This window comes from Microtus ochrogaster, chromosome 19 (assembly GCF_000317375.1).
Source record: "Microtus ochrogaster isolate Prairie Vole_2 chromosome 19, MicOch1.0, whole genome shotgun sequence".
Classification (NCBI taxonomy): Eukaryota; Metazoa; Chordata; class Mammalia; order Rodentia; family Cricetidae; genus Microtus; species Microtus ochrogaster.
Genome location: NC_022021.1, coordinates 29,893,146 through 29,905,296, shown reverse-complemented (window position 1 = coordinate 29,905,296; position 12,151 = coordinate 29,893,146).

The following is a 12,151-nucleotide window of genomic DNA, read 5'->3' as shown; positions in this document are numbered from 1 at the left end:
AGTTATAACACTAACCAGTTTGCCACAAAATACTAAGCACTAAATTTCCACTTCTATAAAATACCTTGAAAGTGGGCTATAAAACTCCCCAATAAAATAATTATGAAAACATTAAAACATTAAAGGCTTTTGTTCTTAATGCTAAGAATTTATTAGTAAATTAATTGTTATCACACTCAAAGGAAATTACAGCAGTGAAAATATCAGTTTATTATAAATTCATCTTTACTCAAAGTGACAAAAGCAGTAACACTAGTTTTATGCACTATGAAATTGTAACTCATCAACATTCATAGTTTCCAAGGTTCAAAGCAGTTGGTAATGGTCCACATCACAACAGATGTCCCAAGCCTGATTTTACATTAGGCAAAAAGAATATTAGAAAAACAATATCCCCCAAAGGCGAGACTTGCACACAACTTTTTATCCAAAGTTTAAACATTGATTTGTTAAGTTTAAGGTCCAGAAAAAAAATGCAGTGGGTATGACCAACTGTAGTAATAGGGCACGCTTTTTATTAGTACAATGGTTCTTAACTTATGGGTAGCAACCTCTTTGAGGGGTCAAATGATCCTTTTACTGAGGTCGCCTAAGATCATTCATTGGAAAACACAGATATTTCCACTATTATTAATAGCAGTAGCAAAATTATAGTTATGAAGTAGCAATGAAAATAATTTTATGGTTGGGGGTCATCACAACATGAGGAACTATACTAAAGGGTCACAGCATTAGGAAGGTTAGAATCACTGTTCTAGAGTAAAAAAAAAACTACCAGTGTTCAGGCTTTCAGTACAGAAATATATGAGTGTTCAGTAATCTTTCTATGGTTAATAACTACAATATGAACAGCAGTGACAGACAACCGGTTATATACCAGACACTCTTCTAATGAATTAATCAAACCAAGTTGTCAGGTTTGGTAACAAGTGTCTTTTCCTGCTGAGCCATCTCGCCAGCCCTAATTTCTTTTTATTTGTTTTTATTTGTTTTGTCATGTCCTTTTGGGTTGTGCATGTGAATGCAGATATCTATGGGGGGCCATTAGGGACCATCAGATCCAGTGGAGACACACCCGACTGTATGTCCTGTGTGCTGGGAACTGGACTTAAGTCTTCTATTAGAGCAGCGCATGCTCTTAACTTCTGAACAGGCTTTCCAGCCCCTCTAGCTTTGTGATCTTATCTTTACATGCTATCCAGGACCATAAATATAGTGCTGAATAGCTATGGTGAGAAAACAGATATTTCTGTTCCCTCTTCCATTCTTGTTCTATGAGGGAGTGCTTTGAGTTTCTACCATTAAGTGGGATATTATGAAGCCTTTAATCTCAGCACTCCAGAGGCAAAGGCAGATCTCTGTGAGTTTGAGACCAGCCTGGTCTAAATAGTGAGTTCAAGGACAGACAGAGTACATAGCGAGACCTGGTCTCAAGAAAACAAAACAAGCAAACCAATAGAGAATAATGTCATGTTTGTGTGTAGTTTAAATATGTCAATGTTATAAAGTCAGTTGCTCTTTCACAAGTTGCATAAATCACTCCTTGATTCCGGTGCCCTGTGAGTTTTTATCAGGAATGGGCATCAGATTTTGTTAAATGTTTTTCTATGGATACTGAGATGTGATGTTTTCCTTTCTAAGTCTCATAGTGTGATAGATTGCACTTATTGATTTTTAAATGTTGAGCAAGGCTCACAAACTTGTGACTAATTATGGGCGTGAATGTTATTATTTTAAAACATTGTAAAATCCAAGTCCCTATTATTTCATTGAAGATTTGCTGCTGTGTTCATGACTGACATTGCTTGGTATGCTTGTGCGGTTTTGCTACACTTCTTATTTGATTTCTAATGTGAAATCATTATTGGACAACAATATCTACTTGAGTACAGACGATTTTGACCTATATAGTGATTTTCAATGGGTTTTTTGAAATTAAAACTTTTCTTCAAAGTTTCTTTCAGAGTGAAGAGTTGCTAGCATTTTATTTTCATTTACAATGTATTTTTATTTTCTCCAGGAATTCATAATCTTGTGAGAAGGGAAGCACGTTGTCTGACAGGAGTGGGTGCATGTTTATCATCTCTTCCATTCTGAAATGTCTCCCTGTCTGACACACTAGGGGTGTACTTTTGTGTCAGCCTTATCTTGTCTACTTTCTGAAACCTGTTCTGTGGCCAAGAGTAGGACAGGTTTGGGTGCATACTTGTGTGAAAGTGATGTGTACTGCACAGAATTGAGGAATTAGGATCTGTGGCTTGTGCACAAAGAAAATAGACAACGTTGAGACTAAAAATATGATCAATCAAGAAGAAAACAAGAATGGAGGTAAAGAACAAAAAAAGTACCAAGAATGATTGCGAAAAATGTTTTCAGACTAAAAGAACAATCTTAATAAAAATTAAGCATCTTAATATTTGTGATATAAAAATGAGTTTTCAGGTACGAAGCATAGATAATTAATTGGCAAGGACTGCATACTGATTCTTCACTTGTAACATTTTTCAAACCATAGTAAGAATTAGCTGCTAAATGATTAAAACATCTGTGATCAGTGTAAAGCTTGTATTTGTCTATTCAAAAATTATGTTGATTAAGTGAAGAACATATATAAAATATTATAGATTTAAGAACAATTAATAAGTTATGGTAATGGTTTATCCATATCCTTCATCTATCTCTCTAAGCTACATTGTGATTTTAGCTTACGAACAATATTTAAATTAGCTATTCATTGTATTTAGTAGACCATACACTTTTAACAGCTATGTTCAATTTCTTGAGATCTATTTTTGTTTGTTCTTATTAAACTGTATCTACCTTTCCTCATTTTCCTATTTTTATTATATTGACAATACCACTTTTTTTTTTTACAACTTTTGGCTAATTTTATTCAATCCTATTCAGAAATAATTTTGCTAATTCTTTGAGACTTTCATAGAATGTATTTTGATAGCATCCACCCCCAATCATCTCCTTAACTTTTTAACTTTTTCCAGATCTCCCATACTTCCATACTCTATCTTCATGTCCTCCCCTTAAAATAATTAAATAACCTATTGATTGTAATTTGTACAGCCTGGGTGGAGCAACATTCACTGAACCTTGATTCACCTACCAGGAATCACAGCCTTCAAGAAAGCCGACTCTCTGTCTCCCAGCATCTATCAGCTGTTCACAGCTTCTCGGTTATATGCCTGCACAAGTGCACGTGGGCACCTGCAGAGGACAGATGAGGGTTTAAATCCCTGGGGCTAGAGTTACAGGTGCTTGTGAGCAACTTAGTATGGATTTTAGGAACCGAACTGTAGTCCTCTGCAAAGGGGGAGGCACTGGCAACTTCTGAGCTAACCGAATCTGTGCCTGTGTGTCTGTGCCTGTCTCTGTGTGTCTGGGTGTGTGTTTGTGTGTCTGTGTCTCTGTGTACCTATGTCTGCTTGTGTCTGTGTCTATCTGTGTCTGTCTGTGCTTGTGTCTGTGGCTGTATATGTGTTTGTCTATGTCTGTCTGTCTCTGTACCTGTGTGTCTGTGGCTGTCTCTGTGTGTCTGGGTGTGTGTTTGTGTCTGTCTGTGCTTGTGTCTGTGGCTGTGTTTGTCTACATCTGTCTGTCTTTGTGTCTGTGTGTGTGTCTGTTGTGCCTGTTCCATCTGTCTCTGTATCTATGCCTATTCTATACCTATCCCTACATCTGTATCTATATCTTCTTTATAATTTCAATCTAAGCTTAGATATATTTTTGCCTAAAAATAAAAAGTATTCTATTGACAAATCCTACATTTTAATTGAAATTAAATTACATATTTTAAGGAATATAAAAGCATAAAATACTTGTATCTATTAATATAAATATCTATTATTCTTCTATATTTTTATGAAGTCTGTAAAACAAAGTTTCTATTGTACTGGAGATTCAATCTGTGTCCCCATATATGCTAAGCAAATGTTTGTTGCTGAGTTCCATTACCAGATCGTTCTACTCTATTTATTTATTTATTTTTTTCGAGACAGGGTTTCTCTGTGGCTTTGGAGCCTGTCCTGGAACTAGCTCTGTAGACCAGGTGGGTCTCAAACTCACAGAGATCCACCTGCCTCTGCCTCCCGAGTGCTGGGATTAAAGGCGTGCGCCACCACCGCCAGGCCGTTCTACTTTATTTTGAGGCAGAATCTCACTGTTTTCCTCAGGCAGGCCTTGAGCTTGCTGCCGTCTTCCTCCCTTAGCTTCCTAGTAGGCTTACAGACATGTCATGCCATGCCTGGTTTACATAACCCTTAATCATAAGTTGCTGTATATTTTTAAAAGTCATAAACTACAGGTATAATTTTAAACTATGACACTGCTCGGCTTTCCAGGGTTACTGTGAAAAAAAAAAAAAGTAAGGGCCATAGGATTTGTAAAACGATCAGTTAGGATAATGTTGTAAACAAGAAATTTGGAAGAAGATTAAAAGTTGAGAGCGTAAAAATGTACTGTGTACAAGTTGTTCAGTTCTTTACTGCTGGATCATGAGCGGCCACATCCTACTGAGTAGGCCAACAGCTGGGAGACACAGGGTCATCAGCGAGAGCCTCTGTGTCTCATCATGTCATAAAACAGCGTGGCATGCATTGCTCAATGGTGTCCACACCCTATTCGTTTGAAGTGTCACATTTGTAGACATTTTCTAGATTTCCGTTTTTAACCTCAACTCTAATAGCTCCTGTCAGGGCATGGATATCAGTCATCAGTGAATCAATAAACATCAACTGCTGAAACACATTTCTGTTAGATACAAATATGCACTCCAACGGGTCAATCAAGCGTTTTAATGAGTGATGGAAACTCTTTCTGATGAAAGCATTCAGGCAGAAATACTAACTGTAGTCTGTGCTGCTCTCATCCGTGTTGGAGAGGTTAACCATTGGTCTGGCCTGTGCGTTTCTATGGGATAACAAATGTGTTCATTTGGTCTATCTGAAAGCACACACATAGCCAGGGTAATTATGTCTAGGAGTCACATAGACCTTCAAGAAAAGATGTGCCAAATATTTTGTAGAGGTCTTACCCATTATCTGAGATGCTTTTGATTATGGTAAGTAGCTTGTGACATAGTTTCCAATGAACACTGAAACCGACTGTGTGTTTTCAGTCTAACCTATTTCCGTGTGTTTAAACCTGTAATCTTGCCTCCAATGCATGAATTAGCTGCTTCAATAGGATTTCATAGACCAGAAAAGAAACATCCGTCTTCTTTCTTTTTTTTTTTTAGAAAAGAAAAACTTACATTCAGGTTCTTGACTTTCTTCAAGCGCTTATCCTGATCACAAGAACCCAAAGATGGCCTCAGCCACTTGCAAGCTAAGACCCCAGTCTGATGGTCTTAGAGAGACAGAATTTGGGCAATGACCCATGAATAAGCTTGAAAATGAATCTTTCCCCAGGCCTGTTCTGAAATGAGAACGGAAATCTGCTCGTGTTTTGATTGTGGATTCGCGAGATATCCTGAAGTAGACAAGTCTAATTAATCCCTACTTGGCTCCTCGCACAGGTTCTGTAAGATAACTAATGTGTTTCTGAAGCTATTAATCTTGGGGGGTTATGTGTGACACAGAAATAACTGTTCATGTGACTATTTTAAAATTTATCGAAAGCACAGAATTTATTTGTTTGTTTGTTTTTTTGTTTTTCGAGACAGGGTTTCTCTGTGGTTTTGGTTCCTGTCCTGGAACTAGCTCTTATAGACCAGGCTGGTCTCGAACTCACAGAGATCCGCCTGCCTCTGCCTCCCAAGTGCTGGGATTAAAGGCGTGCGCCACCACTGCCCAGCTTTCAAAAGCACAGAATTGAAATCATTAGGAACTATGTCATAGGAAATAAAAATTCATATAATTATTTTCTGCTCACAAAAGCCTAAATTATAGCATGCTGTATTTATAATTAGCACAAAACTGTATATTAAAGCAACGATTTGTGGGGAAGCAGAGATGCAGCCAGTGGTTAAGAGCACTGGCTGTTTTCCCAGAGGACCCAGGTTTGAGTCCACACACCTACACAAAGCTTGTAACTGTCTGGAACTCTAGTTTCATGGGATCAGATGCTATCTTTTGGCTTCTGAAAACACAACCCATGCACGTTGTACATAAACATGTATGTGGGAACACTGAAAGCAGTAACAGTTTTGTAACCCCCACAATAATGGGCTACTACTGCCCCTTCATAGATAAAAAGCCCTGTGGACATTTTCTAAGTTACTAGACTATTATTTGTAAGCAATGGGTTCTTACCGCAACTTCATCTGAAAATACCAGGACCACATAAGACCTGAGTTTAGATTCAGATCTGTTCTGTTTTCAGACCATTCATATGTGTGTGTGTGTATATATATATATATATATATATATATATATATATATATATATTAGTGTCTAAATTATATTTGCTCTACCTCCTCCAAATACTCAGGTACTAGGTAATCATTTCAAATTTGATGACATATTTAATATAAAAAAAATCATATAAACCAAGTGCTTGATAAATAATTTAACTTTGTTTCAAAAAGTGTATTGTGTGTGTTGGGAATAGCTTCATGTCTGGTAAGAATGCCTTGTGTTACCAGTACCTTAGCTCACAGAGGATAGTATTAAAATATCATTTGTGGTTGGAGGTCTGCCAATGCCATTTAGGTATTACATCATATCACTCTAGCTGAAGTCTGGATAATTCATGCTGACAATAAATTGATGGATCAATTTATGTCTATAATAGAGTCTGAACTCTATTATATAATATATGATATATAATAGAGTACAACTCTGAACTCCAAGGTTAAATAGTGTTCACATTGGTGGTACCTGGGACATGCCTCACACAAATACCAGAAAAACACGTCTTGAGTACCACACAGAAAGATGACAGAAGCTCTGCAGTTGCTTCCTCCCAGGACTGTGAAGTCGATACACATGGCTTTGGTTGACCATAATCTACATTTGTTTTCCGTCATAAACCAGACCAGCAGCAGAATATCGTACAGGGAGCTCTGTATTTCCAGTGAATTATCAAAACTGAATGTAGCATTGGAAACTGAGGTTGCTGCCTTCTCTTTCACAATGTTATGATATAACAATATATGGAAAGAAGTTAAACAATCATAAGCCTTTATTTCTGGATTATTAAACTAGTCTGGGAATTGTCAAATGTTACACCTTAAATTAAAGATTTAAGATACTAGCTACTGTTTCTTTAGCTTCACTGATTATACCATGTAATGTGGATGACGCAGTGAGGATCAGGGCACTAGCTAAGGTTCATGTTTATAAAGCCAACAAGTGCCAAATTCTGAGTCAGATTTTATTTTATTTTTAAGCTACCTATTTCCCATACCGGCAAGTGGCCCAAAGCACATTAAAGGATCCCTGCCTTGGAATCTGGTATCTTTTTTACTTGAATTACTGACTTTGAAAACTCTTCCATTATATAATTCTTGAGGTGGTTTCTGGATATACTATTAAAATTTTGTGTCAGGCTAATAGCATCAAAATAGCAATATTATTTGGACAACCTTTTATTTCTCATGATCTCTGTTTTCTTTTGGACATTTTTCTTCTCGAAATTTTGTCTAATTTTGCCATTTTTATTTATTTAGACTTTTATTCTTCTCGTATATATTACTTCCCAATTGCAGCTTACCCTCCCTACCCTCCTCCCAGGCCTTCTACCCACCTTTCCCTCTCCCTGAGGTCAACTCCTACTCTGCTTCCCTTCAGAAAAAGAGAGGGCTCACAGGAATATCCACTAAACATGCCTATAAGCCTGTGCACAGATCTCATTTCACAGTTATACATGGCAGTAGCAATACAGTAGGAGAAAGAATATCCCAAACATGGGCAAGAAGCCCCGTTAGCTTTGCTGTATAACCCATTCTATTTACTAACCTTGCATTCTAGCTTTGATACTGTTCTTTCTTTCTTTATTTGTTTATTTATTTTTTAATGATTTCTGCCTCCTCCCCGCCACCGCCTCCCATTTCCCTCCCCCTCCCCTGTTCTTTTCACTGTTCTGTCTCCTGGTTATAGAGAAGTCACCAAGGGCATTCTTCCAACTTGCACTCTCTTGCTCCTTTTCCTGGGAGTTACTCGTCTTTTTTGTATGTGACAATGCTGGGGAGTCAGTCTTAAAGAGTTGTTTGTCTCTCGTGACTTCACTCTTCTCGCTGTCCTCACTCAGACATATTCATTACGTCCCGTCTGTACATGTCCTCTGTTGTCCTTGAGGTTCTCTCCGGGTTCTTATTTTACAACCCTCTCACGGACCACTTTATTTAATATATGGTTTTGACTTGATTCTACCACTGCCTTCAGCTCAGAACCCTTGGCTGAGGTTCAGGGCCTTACTGTTCGCACAGCTGTCTAGAGTATGAACAAAGTAGGAATGCATGAGGGTTTAAAGTATATCACAGCTAGCCTGGGTCTGAAAAAGCATGGGATAAAACCGGACTTACATAGCGGACAATGAGGACTACTGAGAACTCAAGAACAATGGCAATGGGCTTTTGATCCTACTGCACATACTGGCTTTGGGGGAGCCTAGGCAGTTTGGATGCTCAACTTACTAAACCTGGATGGAGGTGGGTGGTCCTTGGACTTCCCACAGGTCAGGGAACCCTGATGGCTCTTCAAGCTGATGAGGGAGAGGGACTTGATCGGGGGAGGGGGAGGGAAATGGGAGGCGGTGGCGGGGAGGAGGCAGAAATCCTTAATAAATAAATAAATTAAAAAAAATAAAGTATATCACACATCAAGTGCACTCACTTGTTCTCCAAACCTTCTCCCATTTCTACGTTCACTATGACATTGACTCCCCTCACCTCACCTCTTATCCTGCCTATGTCCTCTTAGAAACTCTCTTCCCTTTCCACTGCATTATTTGTGATTTCTCCATTACTGTCCTAAAAATATTGCCAAAATTCGTCTTCAAAACTCTCACTGATGTCTGCAGTATCTTGTGCCAAAGAATACACATTTCATCATCTGGGAGACCAGGAGCCATTTAAAATCTTTGAATCGTAAGGTAGAAAAAAACAGTCTTATGTTTTGAGGCTATTGTCTCCATCCAGTGTAAAAGCTGTGAATGAGAACAAGAAAACACGTGGCTATTAGCTCATGTGAGAAGCATCAAACAAAAAATGCGAGGGAGTGGCAACAGGGATTGGCCGGGAACTGAATAAAAGACGCGAAGAAAATGGGGTTTTTCTGAATGTCTGTTTCTGGGTGAGGAAACTAGTCATTCAGGAGTTGACGGACAGAGGAGTGCTATCAAGGGAGTGCACAGAGAACTCTGTCTGAAGGAAAGCCTCCTTTCTTTCGAGACCTTTTCATTGACATTCACCGTTAGGACAAGCTCTAATGGAGTAACTGCACAAATATACTAATCCATAAAAAATAAAAGGGGTTTCTCTAGAGAGACCGTACACAGAGTCAGATATTTTAGAGGCACTTTATATCTGTATTTGAGCTACTTTTAAAAAGCACAGGTCCTACATTTAAAATTCTTGAGTACTAGTTATAGTTTTTTTTTTCTTTCTTTTTTTTTTTTACCACCCATGGCATTTTCTTCTGTTATTTAAGCACGTGGAGAAACACACTAGCTTTGCAGAGTCCTGCTGACATATGAATGGCAAATGCCAGAAAATGAAAAACCATTTTAATGCATTGCAGATTTCATGGATGGTTTTTAGAAATCAAAGCTTAGTTCTAAAGCAAAAAATATTACCAAACTTTGGACCTAGGAAAATTTCATAATTTTCATTAATTTTCTTCTGCTTCCTCATAGTCTTATGAATCGCTTGCTTCTCTTATGCACTCTACTGATGATGTATGAAGTTCATGCTTTTCTTAGTGACTTCTCACGTTCTTTACTGCTCCATCATGAGTTCAGCATTCAAATAAGGTCTATAAATTATACTGAAATTGATTTTACATAGAGGGCTACTACTGGCAACTTAAAAGTCAGCATTAGCAAATAATTTTAGTGTGCATTAGCAACCACATGTTCATCTGTACTGAGTGAAGGCACTTCTAATTTACAATATAGAGCCATGTGATTTTCCTTCTGCTCTTGCTGCTGCTGAAGATATATTAGACCCTTCTGTGTGTAAGTCTAAAGTTCAGTGAACCACTCCATGTACAGAGGAACCTGAAACCATTCTAAGACCAGATGCAGGAACATTTACAGCAACATCTCTTGTGGATTTTTTTTTTAAATCTGAAAGTTAGTTTATTTTTTAAAATTTTCATTGAAAATAGATTCCTTTCTCATATAATCCATCCCAACCACAATTTTTCTTCTTTCTGCTTCTTCCAGCTCCCCCCCCCACACACACACCTCCCTCCCCTCCTCCCAAGATCCACTCCCCTTCTGTTTCCTCTTCAGAAAAGATCAGGACTCCAAGAAATGACAGCCAAACAGGACAAAACAAGACAAGGCAAAATCCTCATATTGAGGCTGGAGCGGGCAACACAATAGGGGTGAGGGTCCCAGAAGTAGGCAAAAGAGTCAGAGATAAACCCACTGCCACTATTTGGAGTCCCACAATAACACCAAGCAGGAAAACATACAGAAGAGTATCTCCTGTAGACCACTGTAGGCCCCATATTGCTTCTTTAGCCTCTGTGAGTCCATGTGAGGCCGGCTTAATTGACTCAGTGGGCCATAATCTCCCAGTGTCCTCCATCCCTTCTGACCACTATAATTTTTCTTCCCTTGCATCCTTCAGTGTTCCCTCATCTCTGAGAGAAGGCACCTAATGGAGACACCCATTTTTTTCACAGTACTTTCACAGCCAGGAAAATGAGTTAAAAGTGTATACTTTTGTACAAACCAACCTAAGAAGAGCGTAACACAACTATCTGGAAAAACTTTCCAAGAGAGTGTTATGAAAAGGATTGTGGGAACATCTATACACTTGAAGACCTGCAAATAATACTTGCAAACTAAATATACTTGCAAACTAAAGATACTTGCAAACTAAATATGAGCATGTGTGGTAGTTGATTTTGCATGTTGATTTGAATGAACTAAAACACATGGAGCATTAAAAGGTACAAGTTTTGTGTTGCCATGAGGTTTTGTTTGTGGAGAATTAACAAGTTCTGAAAGTGGGGGGTACCATCTTTTATGCAAGAATTCTACACTGAATATTATGGGTAAAAACAAACTTATTACATATATTCCCTTTTCTCTGCTTCCTGATCCCCCAAGATATGAGAAATTACTCTTCCCCACCATAAGAGCTGGGCCTCACTAAACAGCAATATTCCCCAAATCATGTCTTGAAATCTGTGTACTTGTTTATATATATCGGGAACACAAGCAAGTATACATGAGTAGTGCTCTGCTTTAATAATATAAAATCCAATAGGCAAATAAACTTAAAAACATAGTGTAGGAAAAATCTGGGTGGAGTGAATAGAGCTATAGAAATACGGAAGAATTGACATTTGATTTGATATTAGAAAAAGATAAGTGAGATTTCAATATCATAACCCATGGAAGAAGTGAAGAAAAACACTCTACACAGCAAGAGTTGTCATGGTAAATATACACAAATTGTGAACTTGATCCATTATGTCTTTGATGTCTTTCTATTATTCATTCTCTCTCTCTCTCTCTCTCTCTCTCTCTCTCTCTCTCTCTCTCTCTCTCTCTCTCTCTCTTCCCTCCTTCTTAAATGTTCATTCTGAGGTTTCTGGTTTAACGCCAACATTGAGAGAGCTTGGAAATAGTTATTCTCATTCTCAGAACATGAAACAAATAAAATTTTAATCACATTTACAGGCTATATCGTAAAACTGAGGGCAAACTGCAATGCGAAAATGTAGAAAGTGGCAGATGTAAGCTCTCATAGCTTAGACCAGCTTATCTGAAACAGAAACTGTAAGAGCCTCTGGATGGTAGAAATGTTTAAATGGTACCTTTGATAACTTAATAAATGAGAGAAAACGCAGGGAAACTACGGAGTTGTGATGAAGTAATGTATACACCCTCACTGGTTTTATCTCCAGGAACTTAGCCAAAGTCTTGACCATGAAGACTTCTTACAGTCCTCTCCTAGCTCTGACAAAACAGCCCTCTTAGCAAAGGCCTTTGCTTCAAAAAATGAGTTGATTAGAGCCTT